This window comes from Dromiciops gliroides, chromosome 2 (genome assembly GCF_019393635.1).
Source record: "Dromiciops gliroides isolate mDroGli1 chromosome 2, mDroGli1.pri, whole genome shotgun sequence".
NCBI classification, from domain to species: domain Eukaryota; kingdom Metazoa; phylum Chordata; class Mammalia; order Microbiotheria; family Microbiotheriidae; genus Dromiciops; species Dromiciops gliroides.
The window spans coordinates 444,856,945-444,884,921 of NC_057862.1; the positions used below are offsets into that span (position 1 = coordinate 444,856,945).

A 27,977-nucleotide genomic window follows, 5' to 3' on the forward strand; every position below is an offset into this window, starting at 1 on the left:
CCAGACCAGGCTGGAGCTCTAGGCTAGATAGGCCTTTTCTTACCTTTCTGAACTCCATGTGTTCTCTTTTTATTAATATATGGTATGCTTTAATAAATGCTTAATGCTCAAAGACTTGTGCTAAAGTTTCTAATTTAAGGCAACCACACATTTAGATTTTAAACATTATGCATCATTACATTGTAGTAAAGGGCAGATTCTGCCATTTTGAACCCAGCTCCTCTGACTCCAAATCCAGCATTCTTTCCATTGTGCCCACTTGAAGAACTTTATCTTTCACAGGTAATCCTTCTTTTATCTGTACTTTTCAGAGGACATAGCACATAAAACTTGAAAACACCTTCAGTGAACATATGTATTCCTTCTTACACTATGTTCAATATTGATACTCAACAGATTGTTGAACAAAGTTATCTCTGTGATTACATCTGCCATAGAATCTTAAATTTTTAATATATACATGGTAGACTCCTTGTTTGAGGAGAGACTTTTATGGTGAATATTGTTCTAGTGAAGCTATTTATTAAAACTTTTATCAAATAATAGTCTCAGTTGTATAGGTTGTGTGATAGTGAAATGTAGTTATCTGTTTAATTTATATATACACATACATATTTATGAAATTGTGTATGTATAAATTCACCTTTCTTATTTGAAAATTTCATCAAGTAGGGGGTGGAGCCAAGATGGTGAAGGAAAGTCTGTGAATCCCCCAAGCTCCTGATAAACCCATCCACACCCTCCAAAATAATGCCACAAGATGACCCCCAGAGCAACACAACCCACATAAGAACAGAATGAGACTATTTTTCACCCAAAAATGGCAACTGGGATAACCTGCTGTTTTGGCTGAGAGAGGAGCTCAGCATACAGGGCAGACCCAGTCAGGATCAGACCCCACTTCCAGGGACTCTGAGTCTTCAGGGCCAGGTGCTTCTTCTGAGGCTTGGCTCACAGACCAGTGAGGGGATTTGGTGGTTGGCCAGGGTGAAGTGGCTGAGATCTCTGTTGGTGTTGGGGTGAAGTGCCCTGGTTCTGAACCAGTGGACTGAAATGAGTGGTGTGGGCCCAATGGGGGAGGGACACATGCATGCCAAGCTTCTGACCACAGAGAATCAGATTTCAATCAGATATCTGCTTTCAGGTTGAGATGAGTAACAGAGAAAACAGTAGACTATTGAAATCTTTTTTGGGGAAAAGATAGACCAGAATGCACCCCCAGAAGAAGGTAATAACAAAGTCAAAACTCCAACAGCCAAAGCTTCCAAGAAAAATATGAATTAGTCTCAGGCCGCAGAAGCATTCAAAAGGGAATTTGATGAGAAAGTAGGAGAGATAGAAGTAAGATTTAGAGAGGTAGAGGAAAGAATGGAAATAGAAATGAGAGTGATGCAGGAGAGTCATGAGAAAAAGTCAACAGTTTGAAAAGCCAAATGGAAAAGGAGATACAAAAGCTCTATGAAGAAAATAATTGTCTGAGAATTAGGATTGAACAAGTGGAAGCTAGTGACTGTATGAGAAACCAAGGCACAGTAAACCAAATCTGAATGAATAAAAAGAGGGCAATATGAAATAACTCTTTGGAAAAACAGATGACCTGGAAAATAGATCTAGGAGAGATAATTTTAAAATCATTGGACTACCTGAAAACCAGGACCAAAATAAGAGTTTAGACATCCTCTTCCAATAAATTTTTAGGGAAATTTGCCCTGCTATTATAGAAGAAGGTAAAATAGAAATTGAAAGAATTCACCAATCACCTCCTGAAAGAGATCCCACAAGGGAAAAATCCAGGAATATTATAGCCAAATTTTAGAGCTCCAAGGTCAAGGAGAAAATATTGCAAGCAGCTAGAAAACAGGAATTCAAATACTGTGGAGCTACAATAAGTATAAAACAATATTTAGCAGTATCTACATTAAAGGATTGGAGAGCATGCAATATGACATTCCACAGAGCAAAGGAACTGGAACTACAGCCAAAAATCACCTACCCATTAAAACTGATGATGTTTCAGGGTAAAAGGGGGTTTTCAATGATAAAAGAGGATTTTCAGGCATTTGTGATGAAAAGACCTGAACTGAATAGAAAATTTTACTTTCAAATACAGAACCCTAGAGAATCATAAAAAGGTAAAAATGAAAAAAGAAATCATGAGGGATATTAAAAGATTAAACTGTTTTTATTCCTTCATTGGAAGATAATATTTCTAACTCATAAGAACTTTCTCAGTGTTAGGAAAGATGAAATGAATATACTTAGACAGAGGACACAGGTATGAACTGAATATGAAGGCATTTATTTTCTTTATTCTTGGCTTTTGTGGGGCAGGCAGGGTGGGTTGGCTCATGTCTGGGGCCAGATCCGAGCTTGGGGCCTTCTGGGTCCAGGGCTGGTGCTTTTTCCACTGTGTCACCTATCTGACCCATGGTGACACCTTCAAAATAAAGTTAAGGGGTAAGAAGAATGCACTGGAAGAAAGGGAAAGGGAAAGGTGGAATGGAGAGAAGTAGATCACATAAAAGAAACAAGAAAAAGCTTATGGAGTGGAGGGGAAGATGGGGAAGGAGTGGAGGAGTGAGTGAACCTTACTCTCATCAGAATTGGCTCAAAGAGGGAATAACATGCACACTCAAGTGGGTACAGTAATATATTGTGCCCTGAGGGAAAGTGGGGGGGGTGAAAAAGAGGAAGGAAGGGCAGATTGGAGGAGGGGGCAGTAAAAAGCAAAACACTTTTGAGGAGGGATAGGGTGAGGGAAGATAGGAAATAGAGTAAATAGCTAGGGGAGGGAATAAAATGGAGAGTAATACAGTTATCATTAGTAACTGTGAAAGTAATGATAAGCAGGATGATATCAGAAGGACATATGAAAAATGCAAGCCATCAACAGAGAAAGAACTGATAGTATCTGAATACAGATTGAAGTAGAATTTTATTTGTTAACTCCTCTTTCTAAAAGTATTTTGTCTATTTTCTTTCACAACCTGACTAATGTGAAGATGTTTTTCATAACTGCACATGTATGACATATATTTAATTGATTGATTTCATAGGGAGGGTCAAGAAGGGAGAGAAGAGGAAAATTTGGAAAACAAAGTTTTAAAAAATCAATGTGAAAAATAATGATGAGCGGGAAGAGTTCAGAAAAACCTGGAAGGACTTACATGAACTGATGCTGACTGAGAGGAACAGAACCAGGAGAACATTGTACACAGTAACAGCAACATAGTGTGATAAAAAATGGTGATAGACTTGGCTCTTTTTAGCAATGAAGTGATCCAAAACAGTTTCAAAGAACTTTATGATTGAAAATGTTCTCAATATCCAGAAAAAAGAACTGTGGATTATGAGTACAGATTGAACCATTCTCTTTCTACTTTTGGGCTGTTTTTAATTTTTCCTTCTTTTTTGAGGTTTTTCCCTTGTGTTCTGATTCTTCTTTCACAATATGACTAATGCAGAAATATGTTTAATGTGATTCCACATATATAACCTATATCAGATTGCCTTATGTCTTGGGGAGGAGGGAGAGAATGAAGCGTGGGAGAAAAATTTGGAACTAAAAATCCTATGAAAATAAATGTTGAAAACTCTCCTTTTATGAAACTGGAAAATAATAAAAAATCATCAAGTAAATCTCTTATGTCCATATACACCATTTTAATAAATATATTTCAGAAATAAGAAAGTAGTCATATGGGTCAGTTGTTGCTGATACCTTCTCAGTCACTTTTTTCCAATTTACTAACATATATGGCCTTTTTTCATCCTTTTAGGATCATCTCATTGAGATATCTTAAAAATCATTCCTGAATATCTTTAAAGTTGTGTTACTTCCCCCAAAGAAATCTCCATTTATTTGGTCAAGTCCAGATACTTCTTTTCACCTTTTCATCCATAACCTCATTTCCCTCTATAATCCATATAAGCATCCCCTTCCACATAGATGATTTCTTGGTTTCTCCAGCTGCCAGAGCCTTTCCTTCCATTGTTATTTCACATCTCATATATATGTTGATATACACCTGTATATGTAGATGTGGTATTAGAATGTAGCTCCTTCAGAAAAGGGACTATTTTACTCCTCTCTTCATATTTTACTCCTCTCTTCATATTTTACTCCTCTCTTCATATTCATACTTGGTGAAGTCTTGATTTTATTTTCTTAAATGTCATTGTAATAAAAATAAAGCCTGAGGGGCAGCTAGATGGCGCAGTGGATAGAGCACCGGTCCTGGAGTCAGGAGGACCTGAGTTCAAATCCGGCCTCAGACACTTAACACTTACTAGCTGTGTGACCCTGGGCAAGTCACTTAACCCCAATTGTCTCATTAAAAAAAAAAAAAAAGCCTGAGCTGATAGAGTCCAAAGAGTGACTGTTTCATTGATGCTTACATATCTAATCGATTTCATGACTATTTGTTGTATCCAGTTTGATCTGTAATGTTTTCAAATGACTTGGGTTGAGTCCCATATCAAGATCTCTTCAAACATGTTTTTCACTGAACTGTTGTTATTTCTTTTGGGTGGTAATTGCTAATGTCTGTCTGTCTGTCTGTCTCTCTCACTCTCTCTCTCTGTATGTATATGTGTATATATATCTATATGTATGTATGCATGTTTTTAAAAAATGAGTAACATAAATATATCATATTGCTTTGGAAAATCTTACAATTTTACTCATTAATAAAATAAGTGGTTCAAAATTTAATCCTATAGAAACCTTATGCTTTTGCTGACACATTAATATATTTATCACTAAAATACCAAAAAAGTTTTATGATTTTTTCTTTGAAATGAAAAGATTAGAAAAAAAAGCAAATGCTATTTATTACTGAGCCTGCAACTCTGGCCCATAATGTTAGATACTCTCAAACCCTGGTATAGTGCTACATGGAAGAAGCCTTTTCATTTAAACTCTCTTCAATGCTCTCTACATTGAGACTTAGGCCAAATGGAAAGAAAAATAATTCCATTAACATATGTCTATTGAGTTATGTGAAAGAGCCTGTGTTATATACTTCTGAGGAATACAAAGTCATACAAAATCCAATTCTCACAATAATTTGTGGGTAACAAGTGTCTAGAGAAGACATCATTCATATATAGGAACAGAAAAAAGAGATGACCTGTCTCTGTATGAAGAATGAAGGAAAAGAAGTGAAGAGCTCAGATACCATATTTGCATCTGTGAAACATTGAAAGAAGCAGAAAAAAGGCTTATTTCTAATGAATGTCCATAAAATGTATCAAGGACATGTACCATGGGAAAAAGATGTGGATTGATCAGGTAGTAAGGAAGAGGGATAAAAGATGGGCAACCTAAATTCTGCTCTCGTGTCTATTAAATGCCAAAAAATAGAGAATTACAATATATTGCTAAGATTATGAACAATTTACAAAAGGATAGGAATAGGGGCTAGACATTTCATTGGGATAAGGATCTCAGATATACAAAATAAAAAAGCAAAAATTTGCCTGACTGTATACAATATCCTGTCCCAGTAATTTTCCTTATTTCTATTATAAGAGATGCTATGTGTTCATTTACTTTCCCTCCAAATATTTATTTTTAAAAATTGAATCAGGAGCAGCTAGGTGGAGCAGTGGATAGAGCACTGGCCCTGGAGTCAGGAGTACCTGAGTTCAAATCCGGACTCAGACACTTAACACTTACTAGCTGTATGACCCTGGGCAAGTCACTTAACCCCAATTGCCTCACTAAAAAAAAAAAATTGAATCAGAGTTTAAATTTTAATCATCAACAATCATTTATCAAGCAGTTATTATGTGTCAGGCACTCTGCTAAGTATGAGGTATGTGTGTGCACATGTGTATACATATATATCATAATATATTATAAGTCTTTTATCAACGATATATAAAATATATACTATATCAAATTGCAAGCAATCTCAAGGGGAAGGCATTAGCATTTGGGGGGAGAGGAAAGGCTTCTTTTAGCATGTAGGATCTGAAGTGAAACTTGAAGGAAGTCAGAGACGCCAGTAGGTATAGAAGAGGAGGGAGAACAGTAAAGAAAATTGGAAAGCCAGTGAAAAAGCACATAATTGTGAAAAGAAGTGCCTTATAAGAGGAAGAGAGGGAAGGCCAGTGGATTTTATTGGAGGGGATTAAAGTGTAAAAAGACCGCAAATATAGGAAAGGGCAAAGCAATGAAGGGATTTAAATGTCAAATAAATGCTTTCATATTTGATACTTTAGATAACAGGGAGCCTCCAGAGTTTATTGAATAGTGAAGCATTTTTGTGATTCCTGAGATTTAGGAAGATCACTTTGATTGATAAGTGGAGGATGGGCTCGAGTGGGGGAGACTCAAGACAGAAGACCAACCAACAGGTTATTTCAATTGTCCAGGTGTGAGGTGCTGAGGACTAGCATCAGGCTGAAGTGAGAAGGGGGTGTTTATGAGAAATTATTTGTGAGGTTAGAATCAAGAAGATTTTGCAACAGATTGTATATGAGGTGTGGGAGGGGTAGTGTGGAGCTGAGAACATCACCTAAGTTGAGAGCCTTGGTAACTAGGAGGATGGGGGTGTTTTCATTTATTTTGTCATAGACATTTATGCTGTCTTGAAGATATTTTGGGGGAAAAACCCCAAAACTTCTCATTGTAAATTATTCCTTTTTTGTTTGTTTGTTTATCTTACATAGAGATGCTGGTGGATAGAGCACTGAAACCAGAGTCAGAAAGACTCATCACTGTGGCAGCTAGGTGGCGCAGTGGTTAGAGCACTGGCCCTGGAATCAGGAGGGCCTGAATTCAAATCCGACCTTAGATTCTTGACACTTACTAGCTGTGTGACCCTGGGCAAGTCACTTAACCCCAATTGCCTCACCAAAATAAATAAATAAATAAATATACTTTATTTAAAAAAAAAAAAAAGAAAGGCTCATCACCCTGAGTTCAAATATGGCTTCAGGCACTTACTAGTAGTGTAATCTTGGGCAAGTCACTTAACCTTTTTTTGCTTCAGTTTCCTTATATGTAAAACAATTTGGAGAATGAAATACCCAACCCTTTGTGAGAATTGGAATGACACCCCCTGCTGGGAGGGACATTGTGAGCTCTGGCCATGAAAAGAAAGCATGTAACTTTAGTGTCTGGAAGTGACCTTTCTGGGGTTTTGAAGGTCAGATCAGCATCAGGAAGTGATGTTTGCCACCCTGTGGTTCCTGTCAATCAGTGCTACCAACCAATTAGCTTGGAGCTTTGTGTAGACAGCCCTGTTTCCTGTTTCACAGGAGGCTTCTGGAAGTAGCAAGGTTTTTTGTTTCAGGAACTCAGGTTGGTGGGAGGACAGGTGCTGGGCTCTCTTAGATAGTTAGATGAAGTTTGCTTTTTACCTCTTTCTCTCTCTCTCTCTCTCTCTCTCTCTCTCTCTCTCTCTCTCTCTCTCTCTCCACTAACTTCTGATGCACTTTAATAAATACTTAAATGTCTTAACTCTTGCTAAAGCTTCAAATTTAAGGTAACCACTCATTAGATTTTAGACATCATAGCTAGAATTTTAGGCCTTTACACCTTCCAATATCTTTGACAAGAAAACCCTAAATGAGGTCATGGAGAATCAGACCTAACTGAAAATGACTAAACAACAGTTTTGTAACCTGCAATTTTCATTTAAGTCATTCTGTCACATATAAATAAAAGTTTTATCTCTTCTCTCAATCTTTATACATTTAATTTTGTTCTCTTTTGTTAAGGCCATAGATGACATTTCTTTAATCATGTTATAGAGAGGCAGTGCCCTGTAGCATAGTGGTATTCTTGAAGTTAGGAAGAACTGGGTTCAAACCCTACCTCAGATACGAACTAGTTGTGTGAATCTGGGCAAGTCAGAACTTCTCTGAGCCTTAGGTGTCTCATCATTGAGGGGGTTTGGGCTTGCTAAACTCTAATGTCAATTCTAAGCTCATGATCCTATTTCTAATTCCATGAACCATGATTCTAATTTCAAGTCTAACTCTATGATTCTATGTTAAATAAGTTTGAGGATGGGGATGCTATTTCTCCAGGGGTATCCATGGGACCTAAGGAGGAATTTGCATAGATTAAAATTAATTGGAAACTGTATAATTTAATTTTAAAGAGTGAGTGGGTAAAGGAACAAAACAGAAACAATCAATAATTTCATTAAAGATAATGACAAAAATGAATTACTATACCACAATTTGTCAGATGTAGCCAAATCAGTACTTAAGGGAAAATTTATAAGTTTAAACTCTTTCATTAATATAAAAGAGAAAAAGCAAATCAATTAATTGATCATGAAACTAAAAAGAAATTGAACAAATTAACAATTCTTAAACATCAAAATAACAATTATAAAATCAAAAGTGATACTAATAAAATTCAAAGTAAAAAGCATTGACCTAATAAATGAAACTAAGAGCTGGTTTTATGGAAACAAATAAAATAGAAAAACTATTATTTAATTTGATTTAAAAAAGAAAGAAAAACCCCAAATTGTATCAAGAATAAAGAGTGAACATACCACAAATGAAAATAAAATAAAAACAATTATTCAGTTATTTTGCCAAATCATATGCAAATACAACTGACAATCTGTGTGAAATGGATGAAAAAATGTGAAATGCCCAGATTAGCAGGAGAGGAAAATATTTTGAATAAGCCAAAAACGGGCTCCCTAAGAAAAATTTCTAGGGCCAGATAGATTCTTTAAGTGAATCATAGCAAACATGTATAGAACAATCAAATTCAATACTATATAAAATATTTGTAAAAATGGGTAAAGAAGGAGTTCTATCAAATTCCTTCTATGACAAAATTTGGTTTTCATATATAAACCAGGAGAGAGCAAAAATGGAGAAAGAACACTATAGACTAATTTCCCTAATGAATATTGATGCAAATATTTTAAATAAAACACTAACAAGTAGATCATAGCAATATATCACAAAGATTGTGTACCATGACTAGGTGGAATTTATACCAGAAATGCAAGTTTGGTTAAATATTAGAAAACTAAAAGCACAATTCTCCATATTACCAACAAAAACATTAAAATATATATATATATATATATATATATATATATATATATATATATATATATATATAACAATATCAATAGGTTCAGACAAGAGTGTTTATAAAATGAAACACCCATTTTTATTAAAAAAATAGAAAGCATAGGAATAAGTAAAGCCTTCCTTAAAATGATAAGAAGTACCTATCTAAAATCAAGAACAACCATTATCTGTAATGGGGATAAGCTAGAAGTATTCTTAGTAAAACCAGGGTCAATCAACAATATTCATTGTTATGACTATAATTCAGTATTATAACTAGAAATATGAGCCTGGCAATAAGACAAGAGAAATAAATTGAACAAATAAGAATAAATGATGGATAAACAAAACTCACTCTATGAAGATAAAATGGATACTTAGAAAATTCTAGAAGATCAACCTAAAAAAATTTGAAACAACTTTAGTAAAGTTCTAATAAATAAAATAAACTCAGGTAAATAATTAGCATTTCTATATATTACCAACATAATCTAGTAGAAAGAGATAGAAAAAATTCATTTAAAATAACTGAAGCTAATCGAAAATATTTGGGAGCGTACCTATGAAGATAAACCTAGAGACTATATGAATATAATTAAGAAACATTGCACAAATAAAGATACATCTAAACAATTGGGAAAATATTATTTACTCATATATCAGCTGAGCCAATATAATAAAAATGATGATTCTATCTAAATTAATTTACTTATTCAATGAAATACCAATCATACTACCAAAATATTTATAGTAACACAAAAATAATAACAAAATTAATCTGGAAGAATGAAAGATCATACATATCAAGAGATTCAATAAAAAATGGGAAGGAAGGAAGCCCAGAAGTATCGGATTTCAATCTATATTACAGAATGGCAATAAAATAATTGGGTATGGCTAAGAGTGTTGAATCACTACAACAAATTAGGGGTGTGTGTGTGTGTGTGTGTGTGTGTGTGTGTGTGTGTGTGTGTGTGTTATTGATCAACAAGTAGCAAACTCATTTGCCAGATAGACACAGACAACTTGGAGGAAGAATTATTTACCTTTTGCCCCAACTGTTCTTACTTCTGGGGTACTTGACAATCAAAAGACAAGATACCCTTCCTATCAAGGGGCTGTGGAAATGAAGTTTTCCAGATCCTCATCTTCTAACCATTCTGACTTTTTCCAAAGAGAAAGCTGTGCCTCAATCCAGATCAGAGGAATATTTTTTGCTGGGATCATCCATTACTACAGACTAAAACACCTGGAAGAACGTAACAAGTTGTGGAAGTATTCTGGAGTGGGAATTACTGAACACAAAGTTTCCCCCTCCCTTAGAGATTCCTAGATGTGTGGATCACTATACTCTGTGAAATTTGTCTTTAATTCTTTTACTCCGTTTTTCCCCCTTTCTTCCCCCTGCCCCCCAGTTGTATACAAGGACTATATTTCTATAATATGGAATTTTTGATGGAGTGTATTATTCTACCATTTTTAGAACATTTTGTAACAGATATTAATTTCTCTCTGATTGAATACATTTGTCAAACTATATTGTTTGAGTTTTTCCCACTTTTGCAAATTCATTTATGGCTTGCTAAATTCCTTTATCTGAGATTACTCTATCATTTCATGTATTAACAAAAAAACTTTTTGTAGATATTCATCTTTTTTTGAAAACTCAATTTTGTTTGCATATAAGTGTATACAATTTTTTCATAATTGTTTTTATTTTTCTCTCTTGGTTTCACCTTGTTAATTTCTTTTGTTTTAGTCACTTGATTTCATTTACTCTGTTTTTTATTATAGATTATCATTTTATTAATATTTTAAAAGAAAAAAACAGTTTGTTAGTTGGTCCAACTATTCTGCAAAACAATCGAGAATTATGTTTCTTTTTAAAGTGACAAAAAATATCTTGATCTAGAGATTCCATTCCTAGGCATGTACTCCAAAGGAAACAAAAGACAGAAATATATGCCCACATATACTAAAGTATTAGTCACAACATTTTTGGGGGCGGCAAACAACTAAAAAGAAAGTAGTTGCCATTAATCAGAGACTAGGTACACAAATTATGGTAAATGAATTACTGGAATATCATTACACTATGGAATATGATAAAAATGAAGAGTTCAGAGAAATGGGAGGAGGAATATGAACTGATGCAGAGTGAAGTGGGCAGGTTGAAGAAAACAATAAAGAACAAAATAAAAATCAAAATAAATTCCACATAATTTTAACGAGAAACTTTGTTCCAAAGAAGGGATGAAAAAATCTTTGAAAAGATGGGGGACTGTGAGAGTATAATATTGTACACTCCTTCAGATTTGTTGGATGCATTGTTAATGCTATTTGACATAGCTGATGTTTTGCTGAGCCATTTAAACCTCTTTTTTATACTTTTTAATTCTTTGTTACAAAGGATAGCTCCCTAGGTAGAGGACAAGGGCTGGATATATTCAGAAATGAAGGTGATGAAAAACAAAAGATGTTAAAATAAGAAAATTCTGGTTTTATGACTTCCCGAGTTTGTGTTTTTGAGTTTCTCTATTTTTCTTTGAATTTTCAAGATTTATTTCTTTATTTTTGCCTCATATTTGCTAATGTTCTTATCTAATCGTTTAAATTATATCCTTAATTAATTGCTCTGTTCTTTTTTGTATTTGGTTGACATAAATGTTCAGATATGCTCATTTTCCTCTGAGAATTACTTTAGCTATATCCACAAAATTTCAGCATCTTTTTTCATTATTATAATTTAATTTTAAACATTTTAATTTTTATTTATTAAAATTATTTAATTATGTCAACATAATTATCCTATTGTTTCTGTTCATTATTATTTTCTTTTTGTTGTTGTCCAATCATTCACTGGTGTCAGGCTCTGTAAGCCCATAGGCTTTTGTTCTTAAGGTTTTCTTGGCAAAGATGCTAGAGTGGATTGCCATTTCCTTCTCTACTATGTCCCCATTTTATAGATGAGGAACTGAGGCAATTAGGGCTTAGTGAATTGTTCAGGGTCACACTGTTAGTAACTATCTGAGGGAGAATTTGAACTCAGGTATTTTCTGACATCAAACCTGGTGTTCTATCAACTTTGTCACTTATATGTCCTTAATTTTTTTTAATCTAATAATTATTCAGGCTATCACTACTTATTTATTTAGGTCAATATTTTATTCACATTTCTTTTATTCATTATACATTTTATTTTTTATGATTTGCAAATGATGTGTTTATCTTATTTGCTTTTTATAGTGGTTTATAATTCCTTTAACAATATGAAATTTTTATTAATATACTGTGGGATGTGGAAAATATGTCAATTCTTTAATATTAACATTCAGAAGTCAAAATGTCAGTCAAATCAGGTTTATATAACAATTTGTTCCACTCTTATCTCTTCCTCTTTTTTCCTCATCTTTATCCAGTTCTGAAATATAAAAATTATTATATACTAATATTACTATGCTGTCTTCTTGTAATGAATAAAATAAAAAAGCATTTATTTACTATCTCCTACACATTTTACTTAGCACTATATAGATACTGAAAGTAAAGGCAATGCTCTAGAAACATATTCTAATAGGGAATTACAACAAATTTAAGAAAATATGGGCCAGAGGAAGTTATAGTCTGGAAAACTATAGGGATGGTGAGATTGACCTATTACCTGCTTTCTTAATTAACTCTGTTTGTGTGTGTGTGTGTGTGTGTGACAGAGAGAGAAAGAGACAGAGAGAGAAAGAGAAAGACAGAGAGAGACACAGAGAGAGAGACACAGAGAGACAGAGAGACAGAGAGGGAGGGAGGGAGAGAGAGAGAGAGAGAGAGACGGAGAGAGTGAGAGAGAGAGAGACAGAGAGAGAGAGAGAGAGAGAGAGAGAGAGAGAGAGAGAGAGAGAGAGAGATGGACTCCTTTGACCACCGTCCATAAACATAAAACCTATAAATTCTTTTCAGAATGTTTTAAAATGCATATTATAAAATACATAGAGATACAAAGGAAAGCAATTATATTAAAATATAGTTATCAAATCTCTTATAAAATCATGGACCGTAGGTTACAATGACAGTTGGTTTTATCAACAAAGTACTTTAGGAGTTGGATGAGTATTTTATTTTGAATGTTTTTGATATTCAATAATCAACAATAACTATTACTTCCAGGATCAAATACAAAAGTACACTTAATAGCTGTGTGATCCTGGGCAAGTCAAATATGAAATCCACTATCTGGTATTCAATACCTTTCATAAACTAGTTGCCTTCCCTTCCTCATCACCTTTCCAGTTTTCTGACACTTTATGCTATCCCAAGTACTCTTTAATTCAGTGACATTGGCTTCCTGGCTCTTCCATGAACAAAGTTACTCCATGTCTTCACTCTGATGATTTCTTTTTGACTTTTTCATTGCCTGAAATTCTTTCTCCTCATCTCTGCCTCCTAGCTTCACTGGTTTCCTTAAAAAAATGAACTAAGGGGGCAGCTAGATGGTGCAGTGGTTAAAGTGCTGGCCCTGGATTCAGGAGTACCTGAGTTCAAATCCAGCCTCAGACATTTTACACATACTAGCTGTGTGACCCTGGGCAAGTCACTTAACCCCCAATGCCCCACCAAAAAGAAAAAAAAAGAACTAAAATCCTACCTCCTCTAAGAAAGTAAGGTTTTTCTATCTCTCTTAATTCTAGCACCTTCTCTCCACTTTTCTTTGTCTCCATTATTTCTCAATTTATCCTATATTTATCTTATTTGTACTTATATTTGCTTACTGTCTCCCACATTAGATTGAGATGTACTTGAAGGTAGGAACTATCTTTGCTTTTCTTTGTATCCTCTGTGCATTTTACAGGCTCCAGCACATAGTAGGGGCTTATGAAATGCTTATTGACTGACTGAATTATAGATGATTAATTTTCAGTTTGAAAAAATAAGCTTATTTTTCTGTGCACAATGCTATTAGACCTAACCTTTATCTTTAATCAAACTATCTTTATTGTTATTATGTTCTATTCTTTTGTTGTATTCCAAACTGATATAAATGATAAACTTTTCCTCATTCCTCAGCCTTTACTAGTCAAAAGAAATCTATACTTCATATCAATAGGGCAGCATTGACTTACCATAATTAAACTATGCAAATTTGCCAACCAGTAAACATTTATTAAGATCCTATTCTGTGTTGAGTACCAGGAATACAAAGACAAATAAGTATTGTCATTGTCATAAAGTAGATTATATTTTACTGCATTTTGAATGAGACTAATTATTACACTGGCAGCTAGGTAGCAGAGTGGATAGAGTGTCAGGCCTGAAGTCAGAAACATTCATCTTCCTGAAATCTGGTCTTACAAACGTACTAGCTGGGTGACCCCTGAGCAAGTCACTTAACCCAGTTTTCCTCAGTTTCCTCATTTTAAAATGAGCTGGAGAAGGAAGTGACAAATCACTCCACTATCTTCACAAATAAAACCTCAAATGGGGTTATTAAGAGTTGGACACAACTGAAATTACTGAACAACAACAATCATTATATTTTGTTTAAATTTAATAATTCAGAAAGTTTTACAAGTATGCCTTACTTAAGAAATCCTAATTCAAAATGTAGAAAATCTGGATTTACAACATAATATTAGGAGGTGATTATGAAATCGACAAAATAATTCACCTTTAATTATTAGTAAACCTTCCTAATGCATGAAAAACAGATGTTTATAATGATGTACACTTTTTATAAAGGTTATTGTGTGAAACAAGCTAATTTTGTAGTTTGATTTTGATAAACCAAATTTTAAGACTTATTAAACCAAGTGAGAAATGAAATGTCTGAGCTGAGCTCCCTCTTTATAAGACCTCCTCTCATCTTTCAGGTGAGTACATAGACATGTCTAAACAATTATATCCATAAATGTTAATGGATCAAATGCCCCAAAGAATACTAAAAAGAGGAGCAGCAATAGGAATAGAAGAATGGAAACAGAAAAAATATGGAACTATTTGTTTCATAAATGAAATACATTGAAAATATATAGATGTAGATGAAGTGAAAATAAAAGAATGAAATGAAATCTGTTAAGCTTCAGTGAACTCATTAAAAATGGTCGCTATAATTCATGATCCCAGAGAAGTCAACAATAAAAATTTATCAAGTTGAGGGACAAAGAAGGAAATGCATTATGTTTAAAACATAAAGAATTAAAAAAAAATTAAATTCATATGCACTAAATGGCACAGAAGTTAAATTCACCATAGTCTTGATAGCTGACACATTGCCCAGAAAAGAGATCATGCACTGGAGCGTTTTACCCTTTCACCTCTAGATCTTTGGCCCTGAGACCCCATTGTCTGGGTTAGTTAACATTCTTTCTGTACCAATATTTTAGTAAGGCCCTTAGACATGCTTCACTTGATTCTCTATTACATGGCCATTTTCTTCACGGCCCTGAAAAATGTACTGTCATTGTTCAGCTTCCCCTACTCTAAGAGCTACTGAATCATCATCAACTTATTGTCATCATCGTCTTCATGCTTATCATCCTCACCATCAACCTCATCATTATCAACAAGAAGAAATTATTAAGTGTTTATTTTTTCTAGGCATTATACTAAGCATGGGGAATAAGAAAGAAAAAAAAGCATGGTATCTGTCCTCATTAAGTTCTCATTTTGCTAAGGGACCCAACATGCAAACAACTAGATACATACAAGATATATGCAATATAAATGGGAAATAATCTTATGGACAGAGCAGTTGCTCAGGGTGGATGCATAGTAGAGAACCAGGGAAGGCTTTTTGCTAAATAGGAGTATTTAGTTTAAGGAAGCCAGAAAATCCAAAAGAGCAGTAAGGAGGGTTAGTCTTCAAGGAGAAGGGAATGTTCAATGAAAATTCATGGAGTCACAAGGTGGACTGTTACCTTCAGGGAGTAGCAAGAAGACCAATGTCACCAGATAATAGATTGCATGGAAGAGAGAATATCTTAGCTGTGTCCCATCCCAAACTGGGCAGCTTTTATTTATATAAAGTATATTTATAGTATAGTAGAAAGAACTTCTAGCTTACAAATCACAATATCAGATCTTGAATACCTTTTTTTCATAGTCAAGGAGCATTTTAAAACATTCATTTATTATAAAATTTTGAGTTCCAAATTGTATCCCTCTTTCCCTCTCCCCTTCCCTAAGACAGTAAGCAATTTGATATAGGTTATATATGTATGATCACCTAAAATCTTTCTATGTTAGTCATGTCATGAAAGAAGAAATAGAACAAAATGAAAAATATGAAAAAATAAAAAAAATTAAAGTAGTATTCTTTAATCTGAATTCAGATTTCATCAGTTCTTTCTTTGGATTTGGAAAGACTTTTCTCTCATGAATCTTATGGGTCCTTATATTACTGAGAAAAGTTAAGTCAGTCATCGTTGATCATTGCACAATGTTGCTGTTACTATGTGCAACATTCTCCTAGTTCTGCTCACTTCACTTTGGATCAGTTCACGTAAGTCTTTCCAGATTTTGCTGAAGTCTGCGTATTCATCATTTATAGTATTTCATTACATTCATCAACCACAACCTGTTCAGCCATTCCCCAATTTCCATTTCTCTGCTACCACAAAAAAGACATGTCATAAATATTTTTGTACATGTAGGTCCTTTTCCATATTTTTATGATCTCTTTGGAATACAGACCTAGCAGTGGTATTGCTGGATCAAAGGATATGTACAGTTTTATAGCTTTTTGAAAAGTCTGTGTCTTTACAACTACCTGCCTAATCAGAGTTTTTTCCTGTATTTGCATCTGAGGGTAGAGGATTGCTTTACTTATAGCAGGTGATATTATTCATTAAAGGGGAGGACCTCAGGGGTAACTTATCATCCCCAGACCACATGAACCTGAAGACAGGCCTAGGGTTTTAGTCTTTTTTTGTTTGTATTCTTTAGTCCTAAGTCCAAGGAGAACAATCCCTGATCTGGGAGCAATAACCGCAAGGATGCCAGAGCCAGGAATTAATCCAGATTGTGTGTTTCAGCAGTTAAGCCTGAGAAGCAAGGGTCCAGGATACTAGCCTAATAGAGCGCTGGTCTTAAACTTGTTGGGATGACTGTTTCCTAGGAACTGAGACAAATTGAGAATAATACACAGAGAAGAGATGGTGTAGGAGGGCTTATGCTCCCAAAGGGCAGGAGAAATGTATATACATTACTTCTTGATATATCTTTGAAATAAACATCCCTTTATAAAAACTAAGCCAATGTTACATTGTTAAATGGTATCAGGGTACTAGTTTCTGGGCAGCGAAAATGGGGTAAATATAATCAGTGAGGATTCAAGTCCTGAGAAAATGGAGCCAGAGCAGCCATATTATATTTCCAACTTATATTATGTATACCACACATCATTTTACACATCTTAGTATCTTCTGCCCCCGCCCCCATTAGACTATACATTTCTTGAGGCAGGGAACATGTTTGTGTTCTCATTTTAATCCCTAGCACTTAGTTCAGTGCCTGAGCTAATAAGTGTTTGTTGACTTGATGTGAATTGTTGATTTGACAATATCTCTGACCTTAGTTTCTTCACACTAAAGCAGAGATAATGTTACCTACCTCATGGGACTACTATGAAGAAAGTACTTTCTAAATCTTAAAGTGTTATACAAATATAAGCTATTCTTATTGTAACAATGAGAGCTAGCAAACAAGTTGAGGGTAAGGACTGTCTCTTCTTTCATTTTTGTATAGCCAATGTTTAGTACATGCATACTTATTAAGACTCATGTTTAGTATTTACTATCAGCCAATAATTCTGCAGATTGAAACATAAAACTGATTGCCTATATCATCTTCTCCTTCATCTTCTCTCTCTTTCTCTCTCTCTCTCTCTGTGTCTCTCTTGCTTGTTACCTTCCTTTTAATAGACCAGAAGATAAGCATATGGTAAAAAATGCTTTCTGTTTCTATTTATCATTCTGTTTCAGTTAACACAATTTGTTGTTTAAATAGTTCTATTTTTATTGATGTCTTTGCTTTCATATTAAATTAATATCCAAATATATCTGTTCCTGTCAACCTATCCAATGAGTCACTCCTTGTAATAAATATTAAAAGCAAAAGATTTGTTAAAAGCAGTTCAGTAAAACCAAAAAACAGACCAGAGATTTTATTTGTAATTTCCCTTGCAAAGAAGTGATCTTTTCTCCCTAACCCCTTTCTTGTTCCTTACTCATTCTAGGATTCTCTAGAATATAATCCTAGAAATTATGATCATTGATAGAGGCAGGATGGGGCAGTGCAAAGTGTTCAGTAACTCTAGTCTTGGGCAGTATATAATTCTGTTTTGTGTTATCACACTTTTCATTATATGCCCTGCTATCCTCCATTTGAACTGGTGGACTCATATTCTATCCTCTGACTCATTCCTTCTTAGATACCCTTCTTCCTCCCCTGGCAAGAAATAAAAAGAGATATAGATTCACCCTGAAGAAGCTTATCCTCTGAAGTGTTCAACTCTCTCCCCATACAATTCAGTGAAAGACAGTGGTCTCATCTTTTGGTCTCTCAAGTTTGGGATCCCCAATTGCTCCTGACATCTGTGGGCCATATCCAATTTCTACTCATCTTTTTGCATTCTGTTGCCCAATGTTCTATGCCTACTCTCCAAACATTCAAAATATAAGAGGAGATACTGAAAAAGCTTTCATATACCTCCCCTATGGAGTCCTGTCTAGGCATTAGCTAAATGCATTTGTTTCTCCAACTTTTTATCTCTTCCCTTCCCAACTGAGAAAGAGTCCTTTGTATTATCCTATCATATTTAGTATTAATTTACTAATACATAGTGTGATTTCACCCTGAAATATTAATTTATTTACTTCACCTATACTCCTGATTTTTATGGTATTTTTCACTCCATTTAACCCATTGATCATTTCTTAATTTTTCATTGACTTCCAACACATGCCTTTTTAAAAGAAAAGTTAACCAAAAAGCAGAAAAAAAAAATTCTGACTTTTATGTCCTGGTCTAGCTCCAGTCACATGAAAAGATATATTTCATGTCTATTTTTATTAGCATTTGAAAGAATTTAACTTTCAGTTATTTGGTCTATTTTTAAATTGAATATTCTACTCATCTTTGGGGTGAAATTAGAATGATATGAATTCTTTTCTACTGGATGTCCAGATATTTCTTTGATGTTTATGCTCAATTTCAAAAGATATATTACTTTGGGATGCCATCTTATGCCCTTTGCCTTTGAAACAATGGATAACTATACATTGAAAAGAGTAATGAATCTTAAGACAATGGGCCCGGAATTTAAATATTTGGTTGGTTTGGTAACTTACTATTTGTGTGACCTTCCATAGTGTTCCATAGTGTTCAAGCCACTTCACATCTTTGGGGCTTAGTTTCCTCATATGAAAATAGAAAGTGCTGCACTAGATTATTTTTAAAGTCCCTTCCAGCTCTACAGCAATAATCCTATGATTCATTGCATTTTCCTTTTATTTTTTAAATAAATGCGTGAGATTTAAAATTGGATACAAGAGCATTAAACTCCCCTTTAACCTTTCCCTTATTTATCTCCCAGACCAGTAAGTGGAAGAAGCCTCTGATCTTTAGTTAGGGCTTTTATTGTTTGGGAATTACAAGGTGATGTTGATTAGAGAGATAGGAAAGTAGAAATATAAACAAATAGTCATAGATCTAAGCTTAGTCTATATTCTGTATAGAACTCACCAAAAACCCAAGGCCACCTCTGAGGCTGAGAACCACCTCAAGCACGTGCTGTTACGGAGGACCAGGCCGAGTTGAACCTGAGTCAGCGTCTGTGTGTGCAGAGCAAACCAGTGGGCCAGGAGAGTGGAAAAAGATATCACTTCCATTCTCTCCTTGCCTTTTAAGCTAGCACCCTGGAAGTGGAGTGCTTAGCAGATGGACTGGTGGTTCGCCACGGTCTCCTCCCCGAAAGGGTGATCCTTCAAAAAACTGGCATCTTTCAGTTATCTCTAACCGACTGTTAAAAAAACTTCCACTTTTTACCACAAATGGATTAATCCTTTACTGTTTTTATAATTTTTTTCTTGAAATCTGAAAGTTTTGTTTTCATTGTTGAGCATAAGATTTGTTCTTTGAAGTCATTCTGAAAATTGACTATAAAATTTCTTGGCAACTTAAGGAGTTTCTTTCTATTGTGATTCTGAAGTTTATTTTGATCTTCACAGGTTGAAACTCTGTCATAGTGGTGAGCATGCTGAATTTGGAGTCAAACAAGCTGGGTTTATATTCTAGTCTTGCTTCTTATTACCAGTGTGACATTGAACAAGTTTCTTGATGGCACTGGGTCTCAACCTTCTCATCTATGAAATGAGGATATTGTACTAGATGACCACCAAGGTGCATTCCAGTTCTAAATCTACTATCCTAAAGTGTATTCTATCTGGTCCCAATATTTGTGAACAATTTTTATATTATTTCTTGGAATGTGTTACTTAGGCTTTCATTTTTATGCTATTTTTGGAATGCTTATAATATATATATTAACCACTTTTTGTCGGTGATTCATGAATTAGGATTGGTAGAATGGAATAGGCATGATAGAAATATGGTTTCAGAGGCAGGACAACCTGGGTTTGAATCTATACTGTCTGGGGGAACTTGACCAAATTACTTGACCACTAAGCAAGCCAGGTGATTTTCTAAGACTAAGACAGTAATAGTCTGATTTACTACAGGAATTTTCTCATTGAGATTTCCCCATATTGATGAATTATAACTCTAGTAAAAACAAAAACAAAAATAACCAAATTACACTTGTACATTTTTATCTTTTCCCTCCTCTAATTTCTTGTTCTCCAGACTCTTTATTCACTCAATTAAAAAACATTTAACAAATATGTCACTACAATGTGACAATCATGATGCTAAATCCAGAATAGAGAAATTTGAAACATCTCTTGCCATAAAATTACTTGAAATTTAGTTGAGAGTCTCTCTTCCTCCCCACCTCTCTCCCTTACATATCTGACAGCATCTGATATGTGTGTGTTAGTGTTTATATAATAGATACATGTAGCTTTTCCTCAAGAGAGTGCTGAAGGCGAGGAAGGAAGTGTTCCCCCCAAGACTGAAGCCAAGGACAAGGCTTTGAAGGCTAAGAAGGCAGTATAGAAGGGTGTCCACAGCCACAAAAAGAAGATCTGAACATCCCCCACCTTCTGGCGACTGAACACTCTAAGACTTCAAAGGCAGCCCAAATACCCTTGGAAAAGTGCCCCAAGGAGAAACAAACTTGACCACTATGCCCTCATTAAGTTTCCATTGACCACTGAGTCAGCTATGAAGAAGATAGAGGGCAACAACACCCTTGTCTTCATTGTGGGTATCAAGGCCAACAAGCATCAGATTAAGCAAGCTGTAAAGAAGCTTTATGACATTGATGTGGTCAAGGTCAACACACTGATCAGGCCTGATGGAGAGAAGAAGGCCTATGTCTGACTGGCTTCAGACTATGAATCTTTGAATGTTGCCAACAAAATTGGAATCATCTAAACAGAGTAACAGGGCAGCTAGGTGGTGCAGGTCCTCCTGAATTCAGAAGGCCCTCAGTTCAAATGTGAGGCTGAATAACTCACTAAACCCTCATTGTCTTGCATACTATTCTACAATAAAGAAAATTTTCAGTATATAAAAAAATAGATACATGTGTACAATGTAATTTGGTGGATAATTCACCAGGGTAGGGGAGAAGGAAAAACCTTGTAGAGGGAGGTATTTCGGTTAAGCATTTGAGGAAATGAAGGATTTGGAGAAGTGGAGTTGAAGAGGGCATGTATTCCAGGCATAAGAGACAGCTAGTACAAAGATCTAGAGAAGAGAGATGGAATGTTGTGCATGACAAAAGTAAGAAGCCAGTTTGACTTGATTGTAGTGTAAATAAAAGGGAAAAATATGGAGTTTCATACTGTTCTGATGTATGGGTTTCAACTTGATATGCTAGTGTCCTTTCATCTAAGAGGATGTTGTATATCTAACTTAAAAAGTCAGGTTACCCAAACTGTATTAACTGAGATGTATGTCCGGCTGCCCTACAACAGTAAGTGGTTGTAGAAACAAGGGAACTCCACCACATGTAGCAGCAGAAGCCTAGAGTGATTGAAACATTCACTTCCCTGGAAGTTGAATACTGTATACTGGGAAACTGCAATGTGGTTAACTTAAAAAACTCTAGTAGGGGCGGCTAGGTGGTGCAGTGGATAGAGCACTGGCCCTGGAGTCAGGAGTACCTGAGTTCAAATCCGACCTCAGACACTTAACACTTACTAGCTTTGTGACCCTGGGCAAGTCACTTAACCCCAATTGCCTCACTAAAACAAAAAAATCGCAAAAAACTAGAGTCTTCCAAATTGAAACAGGCACAGGATCATAAAGTAACTGCAAGCCAGCAGCAGATAGTGAGGAGAGTGAAAGCAGTGGAAAAACTGAGAATAACTGGCTGATAAGTTTATTGTCATCTATATTTTTAAAAAATTGCTTTGTGGTATTGTTGGAAGATGGCTGTAAAGCGAGCGGTCGGCTGCTGTCGCTGCTGGGCCAGGTCCGCCCCGGCCGGGCGGTTCCTGTCCAGCGGCGTCCGCGGTGAGGAGGGCACGGGCCGCCTCTGGAGGTCGCTGACCTTCTTCCTCGCGCTCCCTGGGGTGGCAGTCAGCATGCTGAACGCCTACGTGAAGTCGCGGGAACATCACGAACGGCCCGAATTCGTCCCCTACCCACATCTCCGCATCCGGACCAAGCCCTTTCCATGGGGAGATAGAAACCCTACTCTGTTTCATAACCATCATATCAATCCTCTCCCAACCGGTTATGAGGATGAGTAAAGAAAACTTGGACCATACTAATCAAGCACTGGGGGACCACAGCAGCTGATGGACCATCCTTTCCTCTGTATATGGATCAGAAAATTCTATGGGACCTTAAGTTAACTTCCATCACACAGTAACAAATATGCTGACCTTTTATCATTTTGCTTGTGATTGAGAAGGCTTAAATAAATCTTACCTTAGACCGTGGTGAATTGTCTTAAAAAATGCTTTGTGGAGGGGCAGCTAAGTGACACAGTGGCTAAAGCACCAGCCCTGGAGCCAGCAAGACCTGAGTTCAAATCCAGCCTCAGACATTTGACACTAGCTGTGTGACCCTGTGTAAATTACTTAATCCCAATTACCACACACACACACTAAAACGAATTGCCTTGTGGAGGTTTCCTTGACTTGTTATCTTCATATGATTAATGAATCCTCTGAATTTGGGGGCCTTCTAAGTTTTAGAATTTTTTGTGTTGTGGGAAAACCAATCTATGATATGTGCAATGAACTAGGAAGGCAAGGACACAAAATGAAAGTCTCTAGTCTCAAGCAGGTTACTTTCTGTGGTAGGTAAGGTGGTTGAAGATATATGAAGGTAAGTATTTACACTATATATATATATATATATATATATATATATATATATATATATATACACATATATAAATATATATTTTATATTAAAATGTATTATACTAAACACACAACTACATACATATATTATATATATATATATATATATATGTATGTATAAATAGTATCAAGGCAAAATGCTATCAAGGGAGGGGGGTTAGAAAAGAACATATTTAGGGGGTAGCAAATTAACTGAAATTGGTGAAGTGATTCTGAGACAAAGGTGAAAAATGTGAATTCCAGAGATGGGACAGTTTGACCAAAGACATACTGACAGGAGATGGAATGCTGACTATGGAATCAGTGAATAGGTTAGTTTTGCTAGAATTTAGAATTTATGATAACTTAGTAAGTTTGAAATGTAGGACGGAGGCAGAACATGAAGAGATTTAAATACCACAGGAGTTTATACATTATCCTAGAGGTAATAAGGAGCCACTTAAGGTTCTTGAGCAGGGTAGGGGCATGGTAAACCTGTACTTTAGGAATATCACTTTAATTTTTCTGTGGAGTATATTGAAGGTGAAAGATTAGAAAGAAGAGACTAATTACAAGGCCACTCAAGTAGTCAACATCAGTGGCTACAGGGTCTATGGTTAGGGTATTGGTTGTCTGGGTAGAGAAAAGAAAGATTGAGAACTATTATAAAGATAGAATAGATCATATTTGTCAGTTGATTGAGTATAAGGGAAAAGGGAGTGTGAATGTATATAGATGATTATGAGATTGAGAAATTGGATGATAAACAGAATGGATTATGATGTCCTTGACAGAAAAGTGAAGTTCAAAAGAATGGTAGGTTTGAGAGGGGGAGATATCTACTTCTGTTTTGGATGTATTAGATGTGAGGGACTTATAAGTTGTTCATTTTGATATAATAAGCAGTTTGTGATTCAGAAAGTCTCAGGAGACTAGAGTAGGATATAAAAATTTAGAAGTTCAAACATAGAACTAAACCTGAGCACTACCTGTTTGGAAAACCATAATCTTTTTTCTTAAAGACTTAGCACATGTGACTGAGAGTCTTCTGACATGGAAAAGAAAAGCCCCAGTAGCTAAGACTCTGAGAGCAGGAGAATCTGAGAGAATGCATTTTATTGGCACCTGGACAAGGATCTCTGACTTTTTGCTTTAGGGTTAAAAAAAAAAAAAGCGCATCTTCTCTCCCCTATGGGAGAGATAGCCAAAGATTTCAGATAAACCAGAACCTGGAAGTAATGAAGAATTCTGTCAAAGAAATGTCTTCAAGTATACAGTAGAGGAGGGTTCAAGAGAACATAATCTGATGTAGATAATACCAGAGCAGCAATTGGCACACTATGGTTCCGGCTAGTCGGTGGCCAGAAAGAAACTATGTATCCATAAGAAAACTGGCTTTGCAAAAACAAAATGATTACGTTATGTGGAGAAATCAGCTGTTCTTCCAGGTTGGAGATGAAAGTTATCCCTTTACCTACATGATTTGGTCACATGTATGCCTTATATGTGCCCTCCTACATACAAGCACTCTGGACATAATGGCCTCATGAGTACTCTCCTGACTCCAGGCCTAACTTTCTATCCACTTCCACCTAGCTGTCTAAATACTAATATACAATATTATTTATTCATATATATGTAATATAATATGTATGATATATAGCATGTTACATTAATTTACCACAAATTTTTAATCATTTCCCAGTAAGCAAACTACTACAAACATAGGTGCTAAAAATATTTTTTGTGCATAGGCATCCTTTCCCTTTTTCTTTGATCTATTTAGGGTATAAGCTCAATAGTAGTATTAGTGTCTCAAAAAACATGGTGAATTTAGTGAATTTTTGGATTTGTTCCAAATCACTTTTTAGAATTGCTGAAGTAATATGTTATTCCACCAGCAGAACATGAGTATACCTGTTTTCTTGCAGCCTTTATTATGTTTGTCATTTTTCGCTTTGGTCATCTTTACCAATCTGACAGATTTGAGGTGCAATAACAGAGTTCCTTTAATTTATACTTCTCTAATTTTTAATGATTTGGAGCATTTTTTCATATGGTTTTTGGTAATTTTGATTTCATCCTATGAAAACTGCTTGTCCATATCCTATCACCATTTAATGTATGGGGAATGGTTTTTCATCTATTAAATTTGGATCAGTTCTTTATATGTCTTCAATCTGAAAACTTTTTCATAGTAACGTGCTACAAAATTTTTTTCTAGTTGATTCATTTCTCTTCCAATTTTCATTGCATTGGTCTTGTTTGTGCAAAACTTTTTTTTGAGCTGACCAAGTATTTAGAATCCTGGGCTGTTTTCCATTTTTCTATACATTTTACTTTGTATCAGGTCATGTAAGTCTTTCTAGGTTTTTCTGATAGAATTCTGCTCATCATTTCCTTACATCTTATTCTCTCCCCATGATATTTACTCTGTCTTCTTTCACCCTGTCCCTCCTCAAAAATGTTTTGCTTCTGACCGTCCCCGCCCCCAATCTGCCCTCCCTTTTATTTACCCTTTTCCCCTTCCCCTCCAACTTTCCTGCAGGGTAAGATAGATTACTATACACAATTTAGTGTGTATGTTATTCCCTCTTTGAACTAATTCTGATGAAAGTAAGGTTCATTCACTTTTCAGTCCCTCCTCCAACTTCTCCACTATAAAATCTTTTTCTTGTTTCTTTTATTTGAAATACTTTACCCCATTCCACCTCTCCCTTTCTCTTTTTCCCAGTGCATTCCTCTGACCCCTTAATTTTACTTTTTCAAAGCTATCATCCCTCAACATTCAACTCACACCTGTCCCCTCTATCTAAATATACTCCACCCAGCTGCCCTAATAATGTGAAAAATCTTATGAGTTACAAGTATCATCATCCCATGTAGGAATATAAACAGTTTAACCTTTTAATATCCCTTATTATTTTTTTCCTGTTTACCTTTCTAGGGTCTTATATTTGAAATTCAATTTTTCTATTCATTTCAGGCCTTTTAATTAAATTCCCATTTGTTTCCCTGAAGGATTATACCCAGTTTTGCTGGTTAGATGATTTTTGGTTGTAATCCCAGTTCCTTTGACCTCTGCAATATCATATTCCAAGCCCTCTGAGGCTTTAATCTAGAAGCTACTACGTCTTGCACTTTCCTGGCTGTTGCTCCACAATCACTGAATTGTTTCTTTATGGCTGCTTGCAATATTTTCTCCTTGACCTGGCAGCTCTGGAATTTGGGATCTCTCTTGGGAGGTTATTTGTGGATTCTTTCAATTTCTATTTGACCTTCTAGTTCTAGAATATGAGGGCAATTTCCCCTAACAATTTCTTGAAAGGTGATGCCTAGCCTCTTTTTTTGATCATGGCTTCCAGGTAGTTCACTAATTTTCACATTTTCTCTCCTGGATCTATTTTCAAAGTCAGTTGTTTTTCTAATGAGATATTTCACATTGCCTTCTATTTTTTCATTCTTTTGGTTTTGCTTTTTTGTTTCTTGATTTTTCATAAAGTCATTAGCTTCCATTTACTCAATCCTAATTTTTAAGGATTTTTTTCTGTAGACAGCTTTTGTACCTCCTTTTCCATTTGGCCAATTTGGCTTTTCAAGCTATTGACTTTTTTTTTTCATGATTTTCTTGCATCACTATCATTTTTCTTTCCATTTTTTCTTTGCTCTCTCTTACCTTATCTTCAATGTCCTTTGTTAGTGCTTCTATGGCCTGAGACCAATTCATCTTTTTCTTGGAATCTTTGGATGTAGGAACTTTGACTTTGTTATCTACTTCTGAGTATGTATTTTGATCTTCTTTGTCACCAAGGAAACTTTCGAGGGTTGGCATTTTTTTTCTGTTTGCTCATTTTCCCAGCCTATTTCTTGACTTTTAACTCTTTCTTAAAGTAGGGCACTGCTTCCACGGTGGAGGGCACACTGTCCCATGCTTCAGGGTGTTTGAGCATCTGTTTTGAGAGATAGTTCTAGGTATTTGTAAATTCTTAGTTCTTCCAAGGTGCTATGATTTAAGGAGAGGTATGTTCACCACTCTCTTGGTCTGTGCTCTGGTCTGCAAGCAACCACAGGCCTACTTTTCTGCCTTGGAACTATGAACATAATCCTGCTTCACTGTGGCTGCGAGCTCTAGTGTGCTTGTGCTCCTCCCTGGCCTGGAACTTCCACCTAAGGCTGTGACCTAGATCCAAATATAGACCAAAAAACAGAGTCTTGCCTCAGTGCTAGCAAATAGACCCTTGTAATCTCTCTTTGGCCAACTGTTTGACCCCTTTACCATCTGTGGACTGAGTTGCAGAAGCAGTTACTGTCCCCACTGATTCAAAGACTCCTAAGGCCTGCTCCTGATTTTCTGGGGTTGAGTCTGTGCTGGTGTGGCCTGTGCTGGGTTGTGTTCCACTCTTTCCCTGATACAATGGACTTTTCCTGCCAACTGTCTAAGTTGCTTTT

At 35.5% G+C, this 27,977-nt stretch overlaps 1 pseudogene; it reads left to right on the top strand.

Moving 5' to 3' along the window:
* The first annotated feature begins 22,598 nt into the window (after window positions 1–22,598).
* LOC122744742 lies at window positions 22,599–22,928 on the top strand (annotated as a pseudogene).
* Window positions 22,929–27,977: the final 5,049 nt, after the last annotated feature.